Genomic DNA, 26420 nt, shown 5'->3' on the forward strand with positions numbered 1-26420 from the left:
TTTTCCCCAGCTTCTGACATCTTTGGGGTGTTTGGAGATGATGACCAGAGGTTGAATGTTACTCCTGAGTTGCAGAGAGAGAAGTATTGCCCCGTGCCTTTCAAATATGGCACTCGGATATTGGAGCACAGAAGGTCCTAGCAGGGACCCAGAGCCTCCTGCCTACTTGCTCATCAAATATGGTGTTTTACTCATAAAAGCAAGGGCAATTGGCTGAGAAAAAATGTAATCATGCATGGAAAAAAGAGACAGCCCTGAATGGAAACACATCCTTATTTTCAGCTTGTCTTCTCATTTGATCTCAAGAAAGTGCAAGATCCTAGTCTGGATGCTGTACTGTATTCAGGTTAAAGTTTGAACAGAGATGTTCAGTAAGCTTTTGTCCTCTTAAGATGCTACTGGCCTGCTGTGTTCATCCAGTTCCACACTTTGTTATTTCAGTACGGAGCCATTGATTTGAGAATTTCTTATTTGTTATGAGCCATTCAGTTATTCTTCAAGAACATCTTCCATTTTCCTAGAAATGTTTTACACACTTTTCCATCTCTTGCCGATATTCTAAAAAAAATATTTATTCAGTTTCCTGGACTCTCCAAATTTAGCTAACTAACCTTTTAGGAAATTGAGTTCCCAACCTGAAAATGTGGTTCCATCTCCTTCACAGGTCGATCAGAGAGGGTTCTTTGTATCTTTGCAAGGAAGCTTTGTAATCATTAGATTGTCACTAATAAACAGCTGACCTAAATTTCATTTGTATCTGTGTTTATCAGTGGTGGTGCCATGGAGATATGGGACATTATTATTGTCTAATAGAATACTTTTCCACCTTTTTAACCAGTGTCAGCCTCAAATGTTTATGAATTTGATATAATTTGATACAGAGGAAATGTTTGTCCTGTCTACCCCAAGAATATCACTGCACCTTGAGTATAACTTCAGTAGTCACTATGAAACAATTCGATCTAGTGTGACGCATGCAAAGACCAAAATCAAGCTCACTTCACGACATCCTACTTTTCATTTATACCACACAAGTACTGCAAACATGCCAATAAGAAACAACAGCAGGCAACTCACCCCTTTGAGCCTACTCTGCCATTCAATAAGATCTGATTTTATTCCCAACTGCACCTACTTGCTCATCCCAGATAATCTTTCATCTCTTTTGAAATCAAGCATCCATCTAACTCTGCCTTAAAAGTATTTAAAAATTCTGCTTTGACTGCCTTTTGAGGAAGGGAAATACATGAGTTGAATGATATTTTGATTGATTTTGCTGGGGGGAATATTACGCAGACTGTAAAACACGCAAACAACAGTTTGCCAGCACTTCTGCTCCACATGAGCATCCTTCTACTCCAGTCTCATTTTCTCATTCTTCTAGCATACCTTTTCCTTTGTTTTTACATTCAGCTACCCATTATTTAGGGTATTGGTGCCATCCGATTCAACATTCCATATGGGTTCTGGATTGTCTCCATATCCTGTGTAAAATATTTCCTCCAAACCTTTTTTGATTTGATTTGTATGTCGTTGTTGAGGATTGTCCTGATTATATCATCTAACCTGTTAAATGCTGTTTAGGGGTTGCAGCAACATTTGTCAACGGTGGTGAGCTATGATTGATAGAAGCAAAGAAAGCCACTGCTGGCATGTCTTTCAATAAGATCCAAAATTTATTCTGTTCGCTCAGTGAATGATTTGATGTAATGACTCATCTGACTGTAGAGGCCTCGGAATCAAGATCAAATTAAATGCTCAGTTTATTGTACAAGCAATCAAAGATGATTTACAAAGATCTTCCTCACCAGTGAAGTGAACCAAAAATTTCACTATCTCCGGTGTATATTTCATGAATATGTGTGAGAGATTATAAAAATGTACATTTTAAAATAAATTGTAAAAAGAGGACTTTTAATGTGTTGTACTACAAGTGTGAAGTGCACTTTAATATTCCCACTTAATAGTGTGTAAGCTGTCTGTAACCTCTCTGCAAAGACAAAAGGCGTCTTTGTGAGCTATGAAATATTAAAGTACTAAACTGACTGGACAGCTCTGGCCCAAAATACCACTGTGTTCACAAGTGAGTCATGGACTAATATAAATAATTATAGTTCTGTCCAAAAACAATAAGTTAAAATGTTGCCAATTTCACTTTGGCTGCCTATCAGAGTGAAAACTTGGTAACTCTTACTACTTCACTAAACCCTTTGCAAGCCTAGTACTCCCACTGTACTATGGATGATGTGGAGATGTATGGCAGTCATTTGAGAGTGTGTAGTGGTTCCAATTACATCATGGCCCTTGTGAGAAAAAATATTGCATCACGCATCACACCTGTATGGTGAACTTTACCCCGGCCACATTTATTACTGGCCTCTTTAATATATTGCTTCAGTCTTCATTTGGGGACATTCTCCCATTTGTAACATCTAACTTCAAATATACTAATTCGAATTTCTCATTAGTTATAAAGTGTCTTTATTTCCATGATACAGAAAATATAAGCATCTTATAAAATATTTTGTACTGTCTCTTCTGTTATTAACTGAAAACAATTTCAATGATGTGCGATACCAGTCAGGAACTGTGAAGTTTAAAAGCAGCATTACTGTGTTCAGATTGGCTGAAATTTATCTGCCCCTGTAGTGGTGAGCTGCAAGGCAGAGGGTTCATTTAACACAGGAGGTGCATGTAGGATGGCAGAGCTCCGTATACCCCCAGATCCAGCTGAGTAAGTCCATGAAACTTCCCACCTGGATGCCAAATGAGGTCCTTTGGTGGGCATTCGATTCCCTTTAGTGGATAATCAATCATATTCAACCACTGGTAGGTGGGCTAGTTGCCACATGGGCAAGTAAGAAAGCAAAATTTGTCTGAACTGCTTGTTCATTGTCGGATGGGCTCACTTGTTCAAAGACACTTGGACCTAATTAGGGCATTGGGAAGGGGTGCACTGGATGTCAATCCCTTACCGTAGTCTCTGACTCCTTCCCCTGTCAACCCCAACTCTGCTACCCTACCCTCCTTTACCTTTGGGTTCAATCTCATGGCAGTGTGGGTTTCCAGGGGGTGCATTACCAATAGCAGTCACCTTTCCTGGTTGCATTTGACAGCTGCGGGCTTGTGATTGGTTAGTAGACACAAGGCGGGGCGACAGAATTTCTGCTGTTGGAATCATTTATCCCGGGGAAGTCCTGACGGGGTTTCTCAATGGAGGGGATGGTGGAGGGAGTCAGGGGCTGAAAAGATAGGGTGCTCAAATCAGGTCAAGATTGTGAGGGACTTGATTCAAGGGGCTTTGGGTCAGATCGGAGGAGATTTCCAGATCAGGTAATAAAATGGTGAGTCAGGGGCATCAGTTTTGTGGTTATCAAGGTGTTTGAGCAGATTTTGATCCATTTAACTTTTCCAGAGTTAACATTCAAGTGAGTGAATCGGAACCCTCAGAAGTCTCCATTTCTGTCTCAGAGTTAGAGACTTCTTTTGGTGGTTGTCAGACACTGGCTAAATCGGTATTAGAAATATCAACATCCTGGGCAATTCCCAGCGAGCCACTATATCAGAATTGTGTGAGTCCCCAATGCACATCATTCAGGGTAAGATTGTTGCAAAAACTATTTTCCAATCTAGGCTGTAATATTGTTTTCGTTTGGGACGGATTTTAAATTGGTGCAAGTGAATGAGGTTTGAGTGGAACTAAAATTGGATCCATTAATTTCAGTTAATTTTTTTCAAATGACTGCAGAATGAAACATTGGTTCAACATATAAGTCCACACTAAACATGAAAGGAGTATGAATGAATTCTTAGTATTGTCAATCATTTGTTGAAATGCAGTCTCATTTCAAAAAGTATCTTTCCATTCCATTCATTTATTGTGGTTATACAACAGTTTATTCAATGACCACAGGCATATCTTTGAGGCTTTCACAATGAAAGTGTTACTGACATACAGCTTTATGGTTGTATGCATGGTAATTATATGCCTATATTATTGGTTGGAACTGATTTGTGACCTCAGTCTTAGTTATTTCCAGCATGTATCAATACTTCCTAGCATTTCATGTAGATGTGGGTGCACCTCAAACCCTAACCATTAAACAGGTTGACTTTACAGCTGTCATTGTTACAGTTGAAAAAGTAGTTACAAGCTTGTTCCTGCCCCAAAGAGAGAGCAGTACCTGATTCACCTTGTGCTGCTCAAGTTGTCTTGTTGCTACTCTGTGTGACCGTTATGAACCAGGAAACACTTGCCATTTTGAAAGCTCTTCATCATTATGAGTAGCCAGACTGAACCTATAAGAAGAGAGTAATCAGTGTTGAGAATGTCAGTAAAATAAGCTCAAAGCTAATTTGATTCTGCCCAATATAGTAGTTCCCATGGCAAAAATATCCAGTAACAAGGGAGTGCCTAAACATACCTTTTTATTTTTGGATTCGTACTAAACACATGGGAAAATTATATTTGGGTCTTGTTTCATTTTTGGATAGGATATGTTCCCAGATTTCTATAACAGGTGAGCTGTTGTCAGAACTTTTAAAAATAATATTGTGAAAATATAAAAGCAGACTCAGTGCTTTTTTCTTAATTTAGCTGACTGATGAAACAAACATCTGTGAATTTTCTTTCCATTTCTCTGCATTGTTCAGTACCTTTTGAGGCCATTCTGAACAAATGCTTGTCGTCCACTCAGTTTCTGCTGATTTCTTTTCAGATGTTTCATTGATAGCGTACCGAAGGCATCTCCAATACTCAGCCATTAAGCTAGATTCTTGACTCTCTGTCCTTGAAAGTTTAGGTAACATAGTTGCATTGTACTATATTTTTTCTGATTTGTTGATTTGTCATATGGAAAGATTTGTGGGCCTAGAGATCTGCAAAAGGCACTGTGACCTCAGTAATCTGAAATTAGAACACATATTCTCTTAATGTCAGCAACTTGAGTTACATCTCCACTCAAAAGGAAGCAAAATTGAAATTTTAAATTGTGCTTGTTACAGACATACAACTTTATGGTTGTATGTATGGTAATTATATGCTTATAGTATTGGTTGGAACTGATTGAACCTTAGTCTTAGTAATTTTTAGTTACTCCCAGCATGTGCTTCTCAGCATTCCCTGTCAATGTAGATGCACCTCAAACCCTACCCATAGAAATAGTTGCATTCATAACTGTCATTGTTACAGGTGAAAAAGTAGGTACAAACCCGTTCCCGTACACACATGGCCCATAGAAATGAAAACTCAGATTGCCCAAAGTAAGAACATCTTCAGCAATATGTATTCCCATTATGTGTATTTGTAATGTCTTTGTACATTTCCTGCTTTGGCATGAGAATGTTATGTCTGAGCAAGGCTAGAAGGTCACAGGAGGGGCTATTGTAACATTGGTGCCCCTGCCTATGAGCTCGAAGGCCTGGCTTCAAGTCCCATTTGCACCAGAGATGTTTTGTAACACATCTAAGCAGACTGATTTAAAATAAACTGTAAAGGTTATAGAATAACTGATTCCACTTAACCAGCTAAGTGCCAGATGACATCCAGTACTAATGGCAATTCTGATAAATTACTATTATGAAGTTTCAAGGATGTGGGTGTTGTTAAAAACGGAAAGAACTGCGGATACTGTAAATCATAAACAAAACAAAGTTGCTGGAAAAGCTCAGCAGGCCTGGCAGCTTCAACGAAGAGAAAAACAGAGTTAACATTTTGGGTCTGGTGACCCTTTCACAGAACTGATGGCAGCTAGGAAAATGTCAGTTTATATGCAGAAAATTGGGAGGTGAGCGGGGGAAGGGAGTAAACAATAGGATCGAGCCCAAAGAGAGAGAAAAGACAGTTGTACAGACAAAGGAGTTGCTAACGATCAGGCTGGGAGGGTGAGTAGATGTTAATGAGGACTGTTAGTGACTATTAACAGGGGGTGTGTAATGGCAGGCTATGTGGTTGTGGGTGTTGTTGGTAAGGCCAGCGTTTTCATTGCCCATCCCTGATTGGGCTTGAGAGAATAGTAATCAATGATTAGCAAAGTGTATCATCATAACCAGTGCAAGTGTGGGAAATAACCCAGTCAAGTATTTCATGTTTGAAGTTAATTTTCACATGAAGAATAGTCAACACTCAGAATAGACATTTGGATACAACCGTAGATGTGGCAACACAAAAATCAACGGAGAAACAACTGAATATTGAGATTGATAGGATATTTCTGGAGAAGTTAAGGTGAGCTTCATGGTCTTGCTTTCTGTAACATTCTTGTTTTGTGTGTTCAAGAAAGAAAAATAATCAAATTGCTCCATGGGAACTGTGGCATTAAAGTCATAAGTGCGAAAAATTTCATTAAAGTGAGCAACTGGAGAACAGAGCATGTATGATGCTCAAATACTTATATTGGATAAAAAGAAAATGTTGAATGGATCAAAAGTGAGTCTGGGAGCTGAACGACCTCTATGACACAATCTGATCTTTTTAAGTTTTTTCCCACACAGCAGTAAATGACGTACTTCGAGAGTACTTCTATATTTAAGTTACAGTGTGTCACTACTCTGGCAAACTCAAGTCACAAGCAAGCAACTCACAGTTTTGTCTGATATTTAAAAAGATTAAAGAAGTGATGCCGTTGCTTTTAACTTAAAAGGAGGAACTAGATTTTCTGTTGACTTTGTTTCATGTGAATGCCCATGTCATTAATTTTCCGGCTCTCACAAGCTTATTAATCACCTCTGCCATGGTTCTGTAAGTGCCTCACCACATGAAAACCTTGTTTTGAAGAAGGACAATGCTAACGTGTGAATGTTATCATAATCTTATTACTGTAAACTTTGAAAATGTCCCACTCATGGGACGAGGGTGTGGGGAGAACCAGTGGAACTGAGCAGTAGGTTGGAATAGCATCTCACATCTTGAAACTCCAACTCAGATTCTTCTTTATTTATCAGCTTGACCTTTCTTCTCTCGTTGTTTCTTTGCCAACACTAGTTTCTTTTTTGTGATTGCCTCATTTGCTGTCACGATAAGTTTTGAATCAGAGCTCAGTTTTGAACACCATGTTCTGTGCCTCTTTATACAGTGCTGCACTGTTGTAGACACAATTTTATTCACTACAGGTGCACATTGGGTTTGTGAGAAGGTCTTAAGAACATTGGGCAGAATCTTATAGGAGACCGAACAGGGTGGGCAATGGCAGGAAATGTGGAAGAATCATGCAACAGTTCCAGCCTGTCTTGACACTAGGAGCAACTTGCTGCATCTTTTAACTAAGTTCCAGGTGTCAGACTTAAATTCTCTGCGCAGCAGTGCATTCCCTATTAAAAGGGATTATTACTTGTTAACCTTATTGGCTGCACACCTCACCGCATTAATATGGAACTTCCCAGCATGAGCAATCTATACACCGAAAGTTCTTGGCATGAAATCCAAAGTGGGTGACATCAGTTTGCCACTTGATTCAGTGTTGGACTCTGGGCAAAAACGTCTTATGGCGCACTTCCTGGGCACCTGCCATATACATCCTACAGCCATGGACATGAGTACTTGTTGCTCATCTCTGATCCGCTTATTGTACGTTTCTGCACTTCAATTCAATTCACTTCCGGACGCAACAGCAACACTCATTTTAGAACTGCTGCAAGGACACTGTGTGCTCAGCGACAGATACCCATCTCATGGACTGGACCACGTTACATCTCTGTGCCATCTGCTCGCTGCCAGCACAGTGACAACTCAAAAATCATCAGAGAAACAGCTGGATGTTGAGATCAATAGGATTTTTTCTGGAGAAGTTAAGATGAGCTGAATGGTCTTGTGTTCTGTAACTTTCTTGCTTTGTATGTTCAAGAAAGAAAAACAATCAGATGGTTTCATGTGAATTATGACTTTAAAGTCATAAGTGCTAGAAATTTCCTTAACGTGAGCAACTGGAGAACAGAGTGTGTGTATGATGTTCAAATACTTATATTGGATAAAAAGAAAATGTTGAATGGATCAAAAGTGAGTCTGGGAGCTGAACGACCTCTACGACACAACTTGATCCGTTTTTGATTTTTCCCACACAGCAGTAAATGATGTACTTAAAGAGTACTTGTACATTTAAGATACAGTGTGTCACTATTCTGGACCTGGATGCTCACTGCCTCCCTGCCTTTTCTTGTCTTCCCTTTTTACACTTTGGCCCATGAAGCCAAGATTGTTGTAGATGTCGGCAAACCTCAGTCACGTCAGCCTTCGCTCAGGAATCCCAGCAGGTTAGATCAAGGGAAACCTCCCATGTTAGCCCAGGGAATTCTGATTAATCCGTCACTTGGGGTGGGCCAAATCAGGATGCTTTCCTCATAAGTGGTGGACATTCACCACCCATTTTGACTCTTTCTGTCCTATAATGCGTTCCTCTGGTATTATGAAGCTGGTCTTAATGGATATGAAAGTGAATGGTACAGCTGTTACCTTTCGTGCAGGAAGGGGTTGTCCTGAGTGAGTGAGTGAGAGAGAAGAAGCAGAACAGAGGCCATGCGGTGCAAGTGATGACAGGGATTGGGATGGATGTCAGGGTGTAAGGGAAGATATTGCAGTTAATAATGTGATTGGTAATGCATGATCCTTGGAGGCATGTTGGCACAGACACAGAGAGAGTGAATGTGAGGTATGAGAGAGAGGGGGGTTGGTGGCACTTAACAGGTGGAGTGGTAAAGCACATTGAACTTCATTTTACATTGTTGGGCATTTGTCCAAATGGCTGAGACTGGATGGCAATCTCAGGCTAGATTGGCATGGTCTGATGACATATCCTTTTTTACTGGTCCTGAGGGAAGTGTCTTCCATCCAGCAGGACCACCACTTCCCTGCACACAAAGAAGATCATTTATTTTCACTTCTCTGCCACTTCCAGGGCCAATGTCAGGAAAGCGCAGTGCACTCCCGACTAACAGCAGAAAAAGATGGCACCGGCACGAGGGATGCTGGTCCAATTTGGGATAAGCTGAAAGTGCCGTGTAGTTCTGGGAAAAGGGAGTGGTCAAATGGGACTAGAATCTGACAAGAGGGAATGCTATTGGAATGGGATAGGTAGTTAATGTGGTGAGTTGATAACATACTGCAAGATCTCATGGTGAGAAACCTAAAAGAAACTTAGCAAAACTTACATGTAGCAAAAAAATTGTAAGATTCAACCTTTAAACTCTGGAACTGGCTTCAGGGACATAGGAGCCAACAGTCGAACTTAAAATACCACAAACAAATTAAACAATGTCATAACTATCCTCTGTTCATGAGATTTTTATTTTAACTTAAATAAATGTGCCATGAACATCCTGGGAACAACATCTTGACTATCCCTTCTCTGTGCACAATTTATGTAAATTGAATAATAACAAGCTGAAACTTTGTAATAAGCTGGCATCAGCTTTGGATCTGTCACATCACTTCAAATAGACGATAGCCCCAAACAAGTCCCCTGACATATTAAAGTTGGGAACCTTGTTAATCTATGTTTATACAGGGTCCAAAGATATGTTTAATGTGGTATATATGTTGTATGTATGTAGAATGCAATACAAGTATGGTCTTCCACTGGAAGTGTGTGTTAGTCACTAAAACATCTCTCGTTAAAGGCACCATTATAGGTTACTTCAGGAAAGGAAAGTAATACCTTTCCCAGTGATTTCTGTGGACCACAAGAAATGTATATGGTCCCACAATTGTTTTCTCATATTCCAGTCTGTAATTGCTCCCCTCCATACTGATACATCTACAACTTGATTCTGCAGCAGAGTCACTGAGTTTAGCTCAGTTTCCTAATCCAAAGGAAGCTCCACCCTTGAAATGGATTGAACTTCACACTGACATCATTGGTCAATTGTGAATGCCCAACTCACAGCCTGTGCAATTTGACTTGTCATCAAAACATCATTGGCTTTTTTTTCCACAACTGTAGCCTGTCCATTAGTTTGCAGCCAAGTGACCATTGTTAATGTACTCTTTGACAGAGAATATAGTGAAGGCAGTGTGATCAATCTCAGTCTGCACCCAATGTCCAGATAAACCTCCAGTGGCCATGACATTAGGGAACTCTTCGACTCGTTACAGCGCCTCGAACACAAAACTGCCCCAGAATTGCTGCCTTATCCCAATTTGAAGGTCAAATCTGCAAAATCCTGCACTGAATTGCTTCTTCACTGGCTAGGAGAGTTGAGGTTTTGTAGCTGAAATTCAGAGCTGCCTTAAACTTCTTCTTCTGTGGCATATGCCGCGATATAGTTCCCTGAGATACCACTGCCCAAAGAGTCTCTTTCAAGGGAAGACAGTGCACAGTCATAACTTCACTGGTCAAGTAATCCAGAAGTCAATGTTAGTGTTATGGGCGCAAAGGCTCAAATTCCACAACTATTTGAACATGCCTTGTGTCTGTCCATCTAATTCCTGGTGGAATTTAAATTCCATTAATTAACTTGGGAATTGAGAGTTTGTCAGAGCAATGCTGACCGTGAGACCATAATTGTCATTATAAACCAACTGGGTTCATGAATGGGAAGGAATCTTGTCATCCTGTTGTTCCAGATTTACAGCAAAGAGTTTGACTCCTATTGTCTAAATCATAGAATCCTTACAGCATGGAAGCACAATATTTGGCCCATCAAGTATACACTGACCCTCTGAAGACCATCACAACCAAACCACCCTTACCCCATTCTTGTAACCCCGTATTTCCCAAAACTAATTCACCAAGCATGCACATCCCTGGACACTGTGGTCAATTTAGCATGGCCAATCCACCTAGCCTGCACATTATTGGACTGACATTGGATATGTTGAAATGGTTGAACATGTCGCTCAGTTTGAGGGATGAGTTACAAACATTAGCCCTTCTAGTCACATACATACCCCAAGAAAACAAATAAACACATTTTTGTTCTTCATGAGCCTGAGAAGATTGTTCATTTCTGAGATGCGTTACAGAGAAACCACATTGCGTTCTTTCCTGTAATCCAGATATACACACTCTCCAGGAGAGGAAACCAGATTGGACTAGGCATGGAGATAATGGGAACTGCAGATGCTGGAGAATTCCAAGACGACAAAATGTGAGGCTGGACGAACACAGCAGGCCAAGCAGCATCCCAGGAGCACAAAAGCTGACGTTTCGGGCCTAGACCCTTCATCATAGAGGGGGATGGGGAGAGGGAACTGGAATAAATAGGGAGAGAAGGGGAGGCGGACCGAAGATGGAGAGAAAAGAAGATAGGTGGAGAGAGTATAGGTGGGGAGGTAGGGAGGGGATAGGTCAGTCCAGGGAAGATGGACAGGTAAAGGAGGTGGGATGAGGTTAGTAGGTAGATGGGGGTGCGGCTTGGGGTGGGAGGAAGGGATGGGTGAGAGGAAGAACCGGTTAGGGAGGCAGAGACAGGTTGGACTGGTTTTGGGATGCAGTGGGTGGGGGGGAAGAGTTGGGCTGGTTGTGTGGTGCAGTGGGGGGAGGGGACGAACTGGGCTGGTTTAGGGATGCAGTAGGTGAAGGGGAGATTTTGAAACTGGTGAAGTCCACGTTGATACCATTAGGCTGCAGGGTTCCCAGGCGGAATATGAGTTGCTGTTCCTGCAACCTTCGGGTGGCATCATTGTGGCAGTGCAGGAGGCCCATGATGGACATGTCATCTAGAGAATGGGAGGGGGAGTGGAAATGGTTTGCGACTGGGAGGTGCAGTTGTTGGTTGCGAACTGAGCGGAGGTGTTCTGCAAAGCGGTCCCCAAGCCTCCGCTTGGTTTCCCCAATGTAGAGGAAGCCACACCGGGTACAGTGGATGTAGTATACCACATTGGCAGATGTGCAGGTGAACCTCTGCTTAATGTGGAATGTCATCTTGGGGCCTGGGATAGGGAGGAGTTGTGGGGCAAGTGTAGCATTTCCTGCGGTTGCAGGGGAAGGTGCCGGGTGTGGTGGGGTTGGAGGGCAGTGTGGAGCGAACAAGGGAGTGACGGAGAGAGTGGTGTCTCCGGAAAGCAGACAGGGGTGGGGATGGAAAAATGTCTTGGGTGGTGGGGTCGGATTGTAAATGGCGGAAGTGTCGGAGGATGATGCGTTGTATCCGGAGGTCGGTGGGGTGGTGTGTGAGAACGAGGGGGATCCTCTTTGGGCGGTTGTGGCGGGGGCGGGGTGTGAGGGATGTGTTGCGGGAAATACGGGAGATGCGGTCAAGGGCGTTCTCGATCACTGTGGGGGGGCCCTTGACCGCGTCTCCCGTATTTCCCGCAACACATCCCTCACACCCCGCTCCCGCCACAACCGCCCAAAAAGGATCCCCCTCGTTCTCACACACCACCCCACCGACCTCCGGATACAACGCATCATCCTCCGACACTTCCGCCATTTACAATCCGACCCCACCACCCAAGACATTTTTCCATCCCCACCCCTGTCTGCTTTCCGGAGACACCACTCTCTCCGTGACTCCCTTGTTCGCTCCACACTGCCCTCCAACCCCACCACACCCGGCACCTTCCCCTGCAACCGCAGGAAATGCTACACTTGCCCCCACACCTTCCCCCTCACCCCTATCCCAGGCCCCAAGATGACATTCCACATTAAGCAGAGGTTCACCTGCACATCTGCCAATGTGGTATACTGCATCCACTGGACCCGGTGCGGCTTCCTCTACACTGGGGAAACCAAGCGGAGGCTTGGAGACCGCTTTGCAGAACACCTCCGCTCAGTTCGCAAAAAACAACTGCACCTCCCAGTCGCAAACCATTTCCACTCCCCCTCCCATTCTCTAGATGACATGTCCATCATGGGCCTCCTGCAGTGCCACAATGATGCCACCCGAAGGTTGCAGGAACAGCAACTCATATTCCGCCTGGGAACCCTGCAGCCTAATGGTATCAACGTGGACTTCACCAGTTTCAAAATCTCCCCTTCCCCTACAGCATCCCTAAACCAGCCCAGTTCGTCCCCTCCCCCCACTGCACCACACAACCAGCCCAGCTCTTCCCCCCCACCCACTGCATCCCAAAACCAGTCCAACCTGTCTCTGCCTCCCTAACCGGTTCTTCCTCTCACCCATCCCTTCCTCCCACCCCAAGCCGCACCCGCATCTACCTACAAGCCTCATCCCACCTCCTTGACCTGCCCGTCTTCCCTGGACTGACCTATCCCCTCCCTACCTCCCCACCTATACTCTCTCCACCTATCTTCTTTTCTCTCCATCTTCGGTCCGCCTCCCCCTCTCTCCCTATTTATTCCAGTTCCCTCTCCCCATCCCCCTCTCTGATGAAGGGCCTAGGCCCGAAACGTCAGCTTTTGTGCTCCTCGGATGCTGCTTGGTCTGCTGTGTTCGTCCAGCCTCACCTTTTGTCGTCTTGGACTAGGCATGGAGTTTCTAGCTATTTATTTTCTCCCTGCATTCACCCTCCAGTTCAGCCAAGCTGTGTGCCAAATTGAAATTGGTTAATTTAACATATTGGGAGATCAGATCTGGGAACCAGCTAGACTGTATCTCAGTCCCATTCCGAGTCGTGCTTCTGTAAAGTTGAGCCATCATGGGAAATGGGACACTATTTTCAAAGCACTTCTTTTGCTTTAAGCCATTACTGTCATTATATGATGCAATGTACAATTGTGTGATTGTGAGCTTTTTATTTGGTAAGTTTTAGGACTTCCCTTAATTGTTGCCAATGTTCCTTCCATGAAACAGTTACTGTTCCTGGAAGGATAGCCAGAGTAATGCGCCACATAAAAGGAGTTTGTTGTTGGTGATCCCTCTCCATGAGAATGCACTTTGTTTAAGGCAGTTCCTGGGATTCATTTTTGAATCTGCACCAAGTAATGACTGAACTGTAAACAACTGTAACAAGTGTGCAGTTGACTGTGAAAATGACAACATTTTTTTTCTTGTTTCCCTGGCGGGATGCTGTTTGGAATGACTTATCCTTCAGGACTATTAATCACAATGTGTTCTGGGAAAATTCCGAATGCCCATGTTGTCACAGCCCTTTGACAAAATGCAACAACAAGGAAATGGCCTTGGGGATTTAACACAAATATTGCAAAGTAATTGTAAAGATGGTATAATTAATATTTTTTTGTAAAAATAACTATGCTTTAAAAGTGACCCTGGTGCTTCTTAAGGTTTAGTGGTGCAACAATGTTTTCAAGGCCTTTTTTAATTGAAGTGCAGTGTGAATTACTTAGTAGCATTGAATTGGATAAACATTTCATTCACATGAATTTTTTATATCCATGAATTCACATGGATTTAAATATATAAAAAACATTTTCACTAATTCGGTAGAATTATGCATTTAAAACTATTCAAGAAATGCAGTAAACAAAGCAAAAACAATGTGTTTTTACTGTAAACAGCCTAAATTCCACACCTTAAAAATGGACCTTTCTATATTGATGACTGATTGATTTTTTTTTAAGGTCGGATAATGTCATATTTTTGGGGAACCATAGATAGAAAAGGGAAAAACCTAGGGTTATAGAGTAAAAAAAAATTTATATTACTCTTTTTATAACTTCCGAGTATCCTGAAACACGTGAAGGAAAATATTGATGGAAGCAGTCATAATTTGATCATTCAATTTCACATTTTGAAATCCAACCTAAATTTTCTTGTCTGGAAATACAGGATGGGTTGGACCAGTATATCTCATTTGCAAGTCTCTCTGGTTTTTCCTTTATGGGACAAGAGGGGTAGTTCAAAATTTCTCAAATCACTTTCTTGAGTACAAGTGTCTGTGGTTTGCAAAATATTCCCAAAATCTTCAGGATGAAAGAGCTTTCTGTGAAATGTTTGGATAATTCTGAAAGAATGTTGAGTGCAAATGCTATCACATTTGACTGAATGCGCGACCATTCATATCTCTTTTTATTTTAAAAGGAAAGCTTATCTCAGGCCAGGATATCAAATGTTTTATTTTTCCATAATATTTGAACACCCTTTAATGTAATGGAAATAAGTTTATAATCAGAAAATCATGAAGATTTAGGCAAGAGACAAATAATACTTTTTTAGATTTGCCTGTTGGGATTGGGCATTTTCATAAGGGAGACAAAGTTTCCATCTCCATCTTTCCACCTCCACGATTCACACACTGGATATGGCGCAGAGAACCAGTCAGAAATCTAGTAAGTAGATCTGTTAGTCACGTTTCAATGAGTTGCATATGAATGGTATTGATATGTGATCTTACAAACTTCAGATCACAGTGAATATTGGGTGATTTTATTTGTAAGTAACAAAGTAGTGAGACATGTTATGTAGAGCTGTGACAGTTACTTGCTCTCAATGGGTCCAGATCAGTGATTCGGGTCCAGATCACAAGCCTTCTCACAACCTCATTTCATCTGAATCCATCAACTCATCCTTCAATTCTGTTCGCTGTAGTCTGTCTAGCTTCCCCATTGCTGTTTCACTCAAGCACTCGACACAGTCGAGAGCCGCGCATCCATGCAAAAGTTGAAATTAAGTGCACTGCATGGGGTAAAATGGTTCAAACTTATAGTGCAAAGCAAATTTAAACCAGATTGGGATCAGGATCAATTATGGTGTCGTGAATCAAATCACATACTTCTTGTTCTCCATGAGTAGGCACCAGAAATGAGATCACTTATTTATCATCATCATCTTCTGAATTTATGGCATGTAAATTGGATGCATTAGAACTTGATAGAATCAGCATCCCTTTGCCAAAGGAAAAATTGATGAATTGACGATGGTGATACAGCACAGATGATTCAAGGGGTTCACAACATTTCCAAACTGTGCATATTTCAGTGCTATTTTTGCTAAGATTATGCAGTCATTATCCGTAATTAAAGAGGAACTGACCAATTTGCCTTTATAATAGTATTGATTACAGAAATGGCACGAAAACCTCATGTTCGTAACAGCAGCACTTCCTGTTCCGTGTTTACACTCTGGGATTTATACTGTAGTAATTTGGGCTGAGCTTGTTGCTCACATATGTGCTAATTTGTTGAAACAGCAAGAACAATAAACTCTGGGACAAAGAGCTCGAAGAGCAATTACCTCGAAAGGGCTTGTACTTATATGATGTTGTTCACAACCTCAGGAAAACCTAAACTGCTTCAAGGTCAATGAAGGCAAAATAAAATCCCTAAACCCTTCACACTGTTGAGGGAATTGAGGATGTAATCAGTCAGAACAGAAATCAGATTGATCGAGTGCTTCAAAGCCTCAATGAAGTGAGTGAAGTTTTAAAGTGTTGAAACATTGTTCTTTCTGCTGACTGTGCATTTTCCAGTATCTGTGGATAATTAGTTTTGGCAATAGAAGTATGGTGAGTTTTATTGATAATTTTCCAGTTACACTGCGTTTGTTTTTACTTTGTATGGCACTAAATTAATGCTCAGCTGAAAGAATCACAGCTCATAGACAGTCAGTTCTTAGCATGTATTATTGTGTGCAACTCCAAAGTTCGAATTTTGGTACACATTTGTGTATCATACGAACAGCTCAATGAACCTTTGAGTCCAGCCAAACTTGATGCCGTGGTGGAATTTAATGATAATGAAAAGAGTGACAAATGAAGTGAATAGGGGAAATTCAATGAACTGGCAATAAAATGTCAGGTTCCAGATGTTAGGTTAAAATTCGCAAATTTTGTTGACTAAGAGGCAGCAGTCTATTAGCATGACGAGAATATTCATTTGAACATAAATTTACCAGATGAAATGATGCCTTTGGAACAATGTATATGCCATTTTCATGAGTGGTTAAAGCTGGCATGGAGCAGGTGAGGTAGTCCTTTAAGTAGATATTGACTGAGTGAGGGCTGCTTCTCTTTTCTTTTTGAGATTGTTGGAAAAGAAGAGTAGAAGTTGAGTTGTTTTGTTGATGTCAGGTGTTTGCTTGCCAGTGAAGAGTGGGACCGTCTTCTCTGAAGGAGGGTCAGTTGTGGCAGACATATGGAGCTTTGGGGAATCGAGAGGGATAGAGCTGGATGACGTTGGGAATGTCAAGATTGATGGAGAAAATGATCCAGGATGTGTAAAGGTGAGGCTGGGAGAGTCCAGAGATAGTGTAAAAAGACCAAGGCTGATGGGAGCATTGAGGGAGATAGAGAGATGGTCAAAGGTGACTAAGAAAGCATGGTTCACAATGGATGGTACTCTAGAATAACAAAAGAAGTGTTGAGAAACATCCTGCATCAACGGAAAAATGAACTGGAGATCACCTGGAGGGCTTGTTGGAGATCATGTATGGTTTAGAAGGGGTGAACGCTAGGAAGTTGTTTCTGTTAGGCGGGGAGACTAGGACACGTGGGCACAGCCTTAAAATTAGAGGGGGTAAATTTGAAACTGAAATGAGACGACATTTCTTCGGCCAGAGAGTGGTGGGCTTGTGAAATTCATTGCTGCAGAGTGCAGTGGAGGCCAGGACGTTGGATGCCTTCAAGGCAGAGATCGACAAATTCTTGATCTCAGAAGGAATCAAGGGCTATGGGGACAGTGCAGGGAAGTGGTGTTGAAATGCCCATCAGCCATGATTTAAATGGCGGAGTGGACTTGATGGGCCGAATGGCCTTACTTCCACTCCTATGTCTTATGGTCTTATGAAGGAGTGATCAGTGTGAAGCAGAAGAATAATCACATCATAGAACCCTGCAGTGTGGAAGTAGGCCATTCGGCCCATTGAATACACACTGACTTTCCGAAGAGCTTCTAACTCAGACCCACCTACCCCTATTCTATCCCCATAACTTCACATATCCCGTGGCCCAGAGCCTGCTCATCTTTGGACTGTGGTGGGAAACTGGAGCAACTGGAAGAAACCCACGCAGACATAGGGAGAATGTGCAAACTCCACACAGAGAGTCGCCCGAGGGTAGAATCAAATCAGGTCCCTGGCGCTGTGAGGCAGCAGTGCCTACGAATGAGCCACCATGTCAACCCGGATCTTCATTGAACCACAGCAGCAAGGGCATGAACAAGGGTCTTGTAGACTCTGTTGGTCATATGTTTGGTCCTGTTTATCCACAGTCTATGTTGTACAGCTACGATGCATCTAGGGTACCCAGTGTTTGTGGAGGAGGAGAGGATTTGGGAGTTAAGGGCCATTGACCACATGCAGCAGGAGCCAAAGGGTGCAGATGATGAAGGATCGGTAATGGCATGTAATTGAATGTGCTACACACAGGCCAATGGCCTGTAAATTTCAGAGTGACAAGGTGATTGACATCACAGCTATCAACCATTGACGAATGCCAGCTTCTTCAGGATGGCCACAGCCTTGAGGAATGGGAGACAATGCTCTGGCAGTAGACCTAAAAATCACAATGTCATTGAATTTCTCCACCAGTGGAAAGTTTGCTGATTTTGTGGGACATTTTGCAGGCAGATGGAAGGATTTGGTGGCTTCTCACTCTCACCGGGCGGATAAACTCTTTAATCCTGCATTGCGCCCTCTGAGAGATGATGGTCTGCTCACGCAACCTACATAACCTGGTGTGCATCAACGGGCTGCCACTCATTCAGGTCTCATGCGATTTCATGCACTAAGGTTGTTAGAATTTATTATTGTTAAATCTCTTCAGTCACAAAAATATACTGTTTGCTGTCCTGACAAGAGGACACTCTGCTGAAATGTCAGCCTTCTCCACACCTGAATGTGCTAGTGCAGCCTTTTGGCTCCTAATGTTTGCTGCAATCTCCATTCAGGCTGACTTGGTCAGGTCAGAGTGTGGTTCCGTTGTAGGGAAAGACCTCTCTCATGCCTTCCATACAACAAAGAACAGTACAGTATAGGAGCAGGCTCTTTGGTCCACCAAGACTGTGCCAATACATGATGCCTTTCTAAACTGAAAACCTTTTGCCTCTATGCTGTCCCTATCCTCCTATCCCCTGTCTATTCATGTACCTGTCAAAATGCTTCTCAAACATTGCAATGTATCTGTTTCTACACCATCCTCTGGCAGCACATTCCAAGCACTTACTACCCTCTGTGTAAAAATCTTGCCTCTCACTTCTCATTTAAACTTATTCATTTTTACCTTAAAGCTCTAATAATTGATATTTCTACCCTTATTGAAAAAGAATAACTCTGACCACGCATTTCATACACATCTGTCATAATTTTGTAAACTTCTGTCAGGTCACCCCTCATCCTTCAGTTCAAGTGAAAATAAAACCAAGTTCATTCAATCTCTTTTCATAGCAAATACTCTCCAAACCAGGCGACATCCCAGTAAACCGTTTCTCCGAAGTCTCCACAACCTTCAGGTAGTGTGGCGCCGACAACTGTACACAATATTCTAAATATGGCCAAACTAAAGCTCGGTAAAGTTGCAATGTGACATGCCCTGACCGATGAAGGCAACACGCTCTATGCCTTCTTGATTACCTTATCCACTTGTGTTGCCACTTTCCGGGAGTTGTGGACCTGTAGGCCTAGATCCCGTCGTATTTTGATGCAACTCAGGGCTGTGCCATTGATTGTATATTTCCATCCTGCATAACATCTCCCAAGCTACGTCACTGGATTTTTCCATGCCATTTCTCAGCCTATCTATATCCTGCTGTATTGTCTGGTAATCCTCCTCACTGTTCACAGATTTCCAATCTTTGTGTCATCTGCAAATTTACTAATCCAGACTTTCCTGAAGAGCTTGAAGGAAACACTCTAATGATGTATTACTGAACCTGCTGGTAGCAGCTTGAGACATGTGTTTCTTTAGAGTGGCAGCAGTTTTATAAGTAGAATTGGAGGCAAACGGTGAGAGGATGCAGCAGCAATTTCCAAAGATCATGACACTGCTGGCTTGCAATGAGTGGATGCCATTTAAAATTCCTGCCAGAATAATTTGATGATGCCAGGATTGCTCACATTGTGCCCACCCTTGGCTGCAGAGATAGCTGTGCCCCTCACTTCTGCATATCTAGCTAGAGGGCTACAGCATGACTATGCATGGCCAGTTTTTCCTCAAATAAGGAAAGCCCTACATGCTTCCAGTTCCACTGCCAGGATGCTCCATCAGTGCTGAAATAGAAATCATCCCTATTTTACTTCACAGTGACCTGAGCAATTATAGTTTCATTCATTACCATGTGACTACTTGATAAGCTTGCTTTGCACAGTAAAGAACATCCTACTCTATTTTCTCTTCCGAATTGGAAATGCTTAACAAAAACTTTCTTTCTCGTTTCGTCTTTAGTGATTAGCAGTTTTATTATTTGATATGAACTTAATCCTATCGTTTATAGCACAATGTTCAGCTGATCAAAGCCTTCTAATAATTGATATGGCACCCAATCTTTAAAAAAATCAAGGATATTCCAATATATTTGGTTATTTATTTCACACAAAATAGTATATTTCATACAACAAAGGGTAATTTTTAACTTACAGAAGAGAATGCTAATGGTCAATTAGGAGGTAGTTATCTAAATTCCCTCAAGTTAAGAGCTGGGCAAAGATATTGGCCTTGTTTTTTATAGCTGTGTATTTTTCTTATTTGTTTGGGATCATTTAGTTTCTTGTTCAGAGAACACAAAGGGTAATTACCAGACTTACTACTGTTTCTCAAATTGGCAATACCATTTCGCTGCCGTAATTTAACACCACATTGCGATAATTACTGGTAAATGCTGGCAATTGTTGGTAAAATCTACTGATAATACATTGAAAATGTAAAGACCTTTAAAGTTATTTACTGTTCAAGTCCAGCAGATTGATTTAGATATTTTGCAGAACTGACGTATAACCACTATCTGATGATGCTGAGCAACTCTACCAACATTTAATTTATTTTATTTTGTGCTAGTGTTTATATGACTAGCCCTGATATCAGGGTATAAACTCTTCACACTAATGCAAATTCAAGTAGGCTTGAACTGTATATTAATATTTGCAAGCAAGATTTGTCTTTCTTTCGAAAAAATTCAAAAATGCCCATAAAGCATGATTCATCAGTCTTGTTATTTTCCAATAGTTTTAGTTTTAATTTTCAAGCTGTTGATGATGGTTTTCCTGAAGTCTGTGATCTCCTCCATCTGTCAAACAGATTTTTGAATCTTCTGCATTTATTGATGTTCTTAGCAAGCCATTTATCTTAAAGCAAGAATGGCTCATACACTTGTCATACTGAGTACTGATTGCTGTATTTTGGAGGTTAAGACATGCAGTCACAAGATGTGTATCAATATTTGGAGGTGATCTCTCACACCAGAATAGCTTGAAGAATCCTATTGCAGAAAACTTAAAGTCAGCAATTGCAACTTATATGCCCATGAACATGTCTCATTATCCTTCTTGGTTCTCCTTAGCCACTCTGCAACCTCCTCTCAACAATTCTCTGTCCAACTCCATCCAGCTTACATTCCTCATACACTTGCACAAATGTAACCAAACAATCACCTCTGTCTCATTCTGTCACTTACACTATTAGTGGAGTCCCCATGGATCTTACTCTGTTCCCTCCAGTTTTAAATTTACATTCAGTCCTAACTTCAGTCCTAAACAGTTTTCTGAGCTGAATGCTGAGAATACTAAATGTAGTCACATCAGTGCCCACCTGAAATTGCACATCATTTCCATTCTCCTCCTCTTTGATCATTGTGGTTGTTTGATTCAACCTCCAGTTTTATGTAATTCAACCATTTCTACCTAACCCCAAACTAAGCTCTGTATGCCACAATCCTTTCCAGCACAAAGTTAACCTGCTTGCACTGCCACATCCTGACTCCATTCCTACCTCAACACATCTCCTGCTAAACTCTTCGTTCATGTCCTTTGTAACCTCAATTACTCAACTTTCATTCCCTGCTGGTCTTTCATCTCCCACCCTCCATAAACCTCGGCACATTATTCAATGTGCCACTCCTGTTTGAGCTCATACTAATTCCACGCATCCGTCACCGTTGTGCTGTCTGACCTAGATTTGTTTGTGGCGTCCGAACTCATCAGATTTGAAGCGGTCACCCATGTGTTCACATCCTTTCGTGACCATGCCTGTTCCTGTGTCATTAATCTAGTCCCTCGGCCTATGAAATTCAGTGTCCTTGTAACTGTAGCTCCTGTGAAACCCTGTTCCCTTTTCCATATCTTTGAGGAACATATATCTTCAGCTACCTCAGCCTTAAGTTTTGGAATCCTGTAAATAAGTCAATCTGCTTCTTCACCTTACTCAGATTCCCCTTGAAACCCACCCCCTGCTTTTGGTTTTATGTAATCCTCTAAATATATTCTTGTTTACTTTATTGACAGATTATATTTCTTTGAAGTGCCTCGGGGTATCAACGCAATTGCTCACATTAATGTAATGTCTCCAAATTAGCAAATGTAGCACTCGTCCCATGCAATCAATTCTGGTCTCCCTGCTATAGGAAAGACATTGTGAAAAGGGTTCAGAAAAGATTGACAAGATTGTTGCCAGGCTTGGAGGTTTTGAGCTACAGGAAGCGGCTGAATAAGCTTGGGCTACTTTCCCTGGAGCATTGAAAGCTGAGGGCTGACCTTACGAAGGGTTATAAAATCATAAGGGGCTTGGATAGGGTGAATAACCAAAGTCTTTTCCCTAGTTTAGGGGAGTCCAAAACTAGAAGGCTTAGGTTTAAGGTGAGAGGGGAAAGATACAAAGGGACATGAGGAGCAACTTTTTCATGCAGAGGGTGGTTCATGTATGGAATGAGCTGCCTGTGGAAGTGGTGGAGGCTGCTGTAATAACAACATTTAAAAGGTGTCTGGATGGATACATGAATAGGAAGGATTTGGAGGGATATGGTCAAATGTTGGCAAAAAGCACTAGGTTAATGTGGCATATCTGATCAACATGGATGAGTTGGACTGAAGGGTCTGTACCTATGCAGCACATGTCTATGACTCTCTGACCTGGTTGGTTACCAAGGTTGTTTCATTCCATCTCTCAAAGAACTATATAACGTAACAACCTTTTGGGTTATTACAGTAGTGTTGCCATCTGTTTAATATGTTTAAATTGACAATTCCAAAAGCCACTAGATAATGAAGTCACACTGAGTGCTGCTGAAGCTTCATTATATTCCATTGACAAGGCAGTCTAGGTTAGGCAGCAGGGTTTGCTCAGTGGGTATAAAATGACTCAGTTGGCAGGCTTCTCAGCCTTATCTTTTGAACATGAGTAGGAGCTTCCTCCAGTCAACCACTCATTACCTCTGACAAATTCATCATTTTGACTCCATCTCCTCTAGTTAAAGCCCCACGGCCAGAATATTTAAAAAAAACACATTTCCACTCTGCCATAAATCACTTTAGTTGCAATAATTACAGTGAAAAGTGTAATTATGTCTTTAGCTGTTATTGATTTGGACCTATTTCCTGTAATTATCTAAATGACAAAAAAATTAAATGCCCACTTCTGCCCTTCATGATGTATTCTGCAGATTTTTGCATCATACATGTCAGTGATTCCTTGTCCTGTAAACGCCTGATCTTGGGTTTGGAAGCAATTAGCAAACAGCACTTTCCATCAAAAGGAGGGCTGAAGTGTGGCGGTGGGGTGATTTTGGGAGGATTGTCAGGTGTTAAGACACTCTACTTTTGCTTCTGATCTGCCAACCAAATACATCAAGACATTTACAGAAATATAAGACTAAATGTTCCTGACCTCTTAGTCGGCAAATGAAGCATGACACAGGGAAAAATGAAAGAGGAGAATAAGAGTGGTTAAATAATTAAACAAAGTACAAGCATGCCTGTGAGTATCATATAGGCTTCATATTTGCAGTAACATTTGAAAAAGATAACAAACTGCTTGATGGCTAAAAGCCAGTATTGTGGAGACTGATTTAAAACATCATTTTCTTCCTTCCTTCTTTCATTTGTGGGCATTGATGACACAACCAGCATTTGCTGTCTCTCCCTAATTGGCCTTGAATTGTGTGGCTTAATTGCTCAGCCATTTCAAAAGAAAAGTGTCATGCAAATTATTATGGGTCTGGAGTATGTCAGACTGAGCATGAGATGGCACATTTCCTTCTGTGAAGAGCATTAGTGAACCAGATCTGTTTTTAAGGCCATCACTGATGGTTTCATAGTCACCATTACTAAGACTAGCTTTTTAATTCCAGGTTTAATTAATTCATTGTATTACAATTTTGCCAGTTGCAAGAGTACGATGTGAACCCCTGTGCGCAAAGCAAGAGTCTGTGCTGTAGAATACTAGCCTGGTGATACTATCTTTATGACTCTGTCTCTGCAGTTTACCATATATTAATTCTTGCATAGGTTAGATGATATTCAGAAAACAAAGGCCTATATATGCTAATTTTCATAATGTTTTAAACAAATTAAAACATATTTGTCATTTGAGAATAACATCAGCCTCTGTGTATTCCAACAAACTTTACTTTCTGGTACTAACCTCCCAGTCTCTGACACCCTTGGTGAGAGATGTTAAACTGAAATTCAATATTGCCTGTCACATAAAGAAGTCCAAATCTCAACAGAAAAACAGTAGACTATTTTGACTATTTAAAGCCGTATTATCCTTGATGGAATCCAGTGCTTCTTGGTCACGTGGCTGAGATTACTGGCATTAAACAAAATGACTCCTTATTCTCTTCCAATTATATAAACTTTTTTTTTAGCCGAAGCGTTCCTTGCTTTCTGTTTAAAAAATTGACTTCACAGCTTTATTGGACCTGTCTCGCTTTCTTTTCCTTTATACAAGCTAAAAAGAAGACTTGATCCAGACGCTATCTGCCAAATGCCTGGGACGAGTGACTTCCCAACACAATGAACGTGAAGTTTTCGTCAACATTCAGGCCCAGCCAGCCAACTGGTAATTGTTTAACGTCGTGGGGGGAAACAGCATATTGACTGTCTGTCATCTTGGTGTCTTACTTGTCCTTTTCAAGTTGTCTGAATGTTTGATGCCTTCAAACACAACATTTAGAAGTATTTTCAACCAACAAGATAAAACACAAATTAATAAAATCTTCAGCTGCCTGAAAGAAAAAGAAATCTGTTTTTAAAAAAGACAGAGCTGGGCAGAGTATATAGAGTCGACTTTCATTTTAATTAAATGCTCACCACACTTAAAATGTGCCATCAAGCTACACTGTACTGTGTGACCCAGTTGCATATAGTAAGGGTATCTCATTAATTAATATAAAGAGGAGTCCCCAGGTTTTCTTGACACTGCATTTTTAATAGAAGACACAGATTAGGCCATTCCTCTTGGTATACACAATTTATGTTTTTTTTAGGAAATTATGTTGGCATTGTGCTTTGTGTTTAGCTTTAAGCAGTTTGCACAGAATTTAACTTGGAAGAAATGTGCCAGATACTCTTCTGGGACCAGTGAAATATCACGCCACTAGGCAGCAAGACTCCTTAATTCATGAGTGATGACATGACAATTTCTCACTCGAGTCAAAGAAATTCCAGCATTCTGCATTGTGTTTCACCACACTTGCAAAATGCCAATGGGAAATAGTTTCGTGCTGAATCTTCTTTTAAAGAATGACCTGATAGAGGTCTTCAAGATTGCGAAGAATTATAATGAAGTAATTTTATTTTCATAAATTGTTCTCTTTGATCTTCAAGTTGGTACCAAAAGGGCACAAATTGAAATCAAGTACAATATCAGTTTCAAAGAGAATTAGGAAAAACTACCCTTCGACAAGTGGTGGCTATAACATAGAATTCCCTGCCACAAAGTATCACTGAAGTGGAGTGTTCCTTTAAAAAAGAAGAAGATTGCTGCTTGAATAGGTAAGATAATAAAAAGTGCATAAAGTAAGTAAAAAGATGGATTTTGATGAGGTCAGTTTTGTCCAATATAAATGAATGACTGATGTAAAAGTGACCAAAACAACACAGTTTTACTCCATGCATTAAATTTGATAGAAAATGCCTAGAGCACAAAACTGTACTGTATTTCCAGTACACCCACCACTATGCAGCCAAATTCCAAATGAATGCCATCTATAATTTTGCTGACAACACCACCATGGTAGGAAGGATATCAAACAACAATGAGTCTGAATCCAGAATGGAGACAGAGGGCTTGGTGTCATGGTGCAATGATAATGATTACTCTCTCGATGTCAGCAAAACAAAAGAACTGATCATTAGCTTCAGAAAGAAAGGAGGAGAACACACCCCCATTTAAATCAATGGAGCGAAGGTTGAGAGGGTTGAGAGCATTAAGTTCCTAGCAATTATGGAAACCAACAACCTGTCCTGGACTTTCCATGTAGATGTGATGGTCAAGAAGGCACAACAATGCCTCTTCTTCCTCAGGTGGCTTGGGAAATTTGGCACGTCCGTAAGGGCCCTCATCAACTGTTTTAGATGCACCATTGAAAGCAAATTGTCCAAGTGCATAACGACCTGGTGCGGCTCTGCTCAGGACTGGAACAAACTACTGAAGGTTGTGTTCAGAGCCCAGACCCATCGTGGAAGTCCAACCTTCTATT

The 26420-nt window shown here is 41.4% G+C and overlaps 1 protein-coding gene across 2 annotated transcripts in view; it reads left to right on the top strand.

Annotated features, from left to right (window-relative positions):
• The window catches only part of LOC125463642 (myocardin), a 600727-nt gene that overhangs the window by 185484 nt on the left and 388823 nt on the right, over window positions 1-26420 (top strand). The window contains exon 2 of one of the 2 annotated variants that reach the window (XM_059653806.1): window positions 24668-24778. The exons of the other annotated variant lie outside the window; for it this stretch is intronic. The gene's annotated coding sequence lies outside the window, so the exon portion shown is untranslated. The remainder of the gene's footprint in view (window positions 1-24667; window positions 24779-26420) is intronic. 2 annotated transcript variants of the gene reach the window in all.

Source organism: Stegostoma tigrinum, chromosome 22, assembly GCF_030684315.1.
Source record: "Stegostoma tigrinum isolate sSteTig4 chromosome 22, sSteTig4.hap1, whole genome shotgun sequence".
NCBI classification, from domain to species: Eukaryota; Metazoa; Chordata; class Chondrichthyes; order Orectolobiformes; family Stegostomatidae; genus Stegostoma; species Stegostoma tigrinum.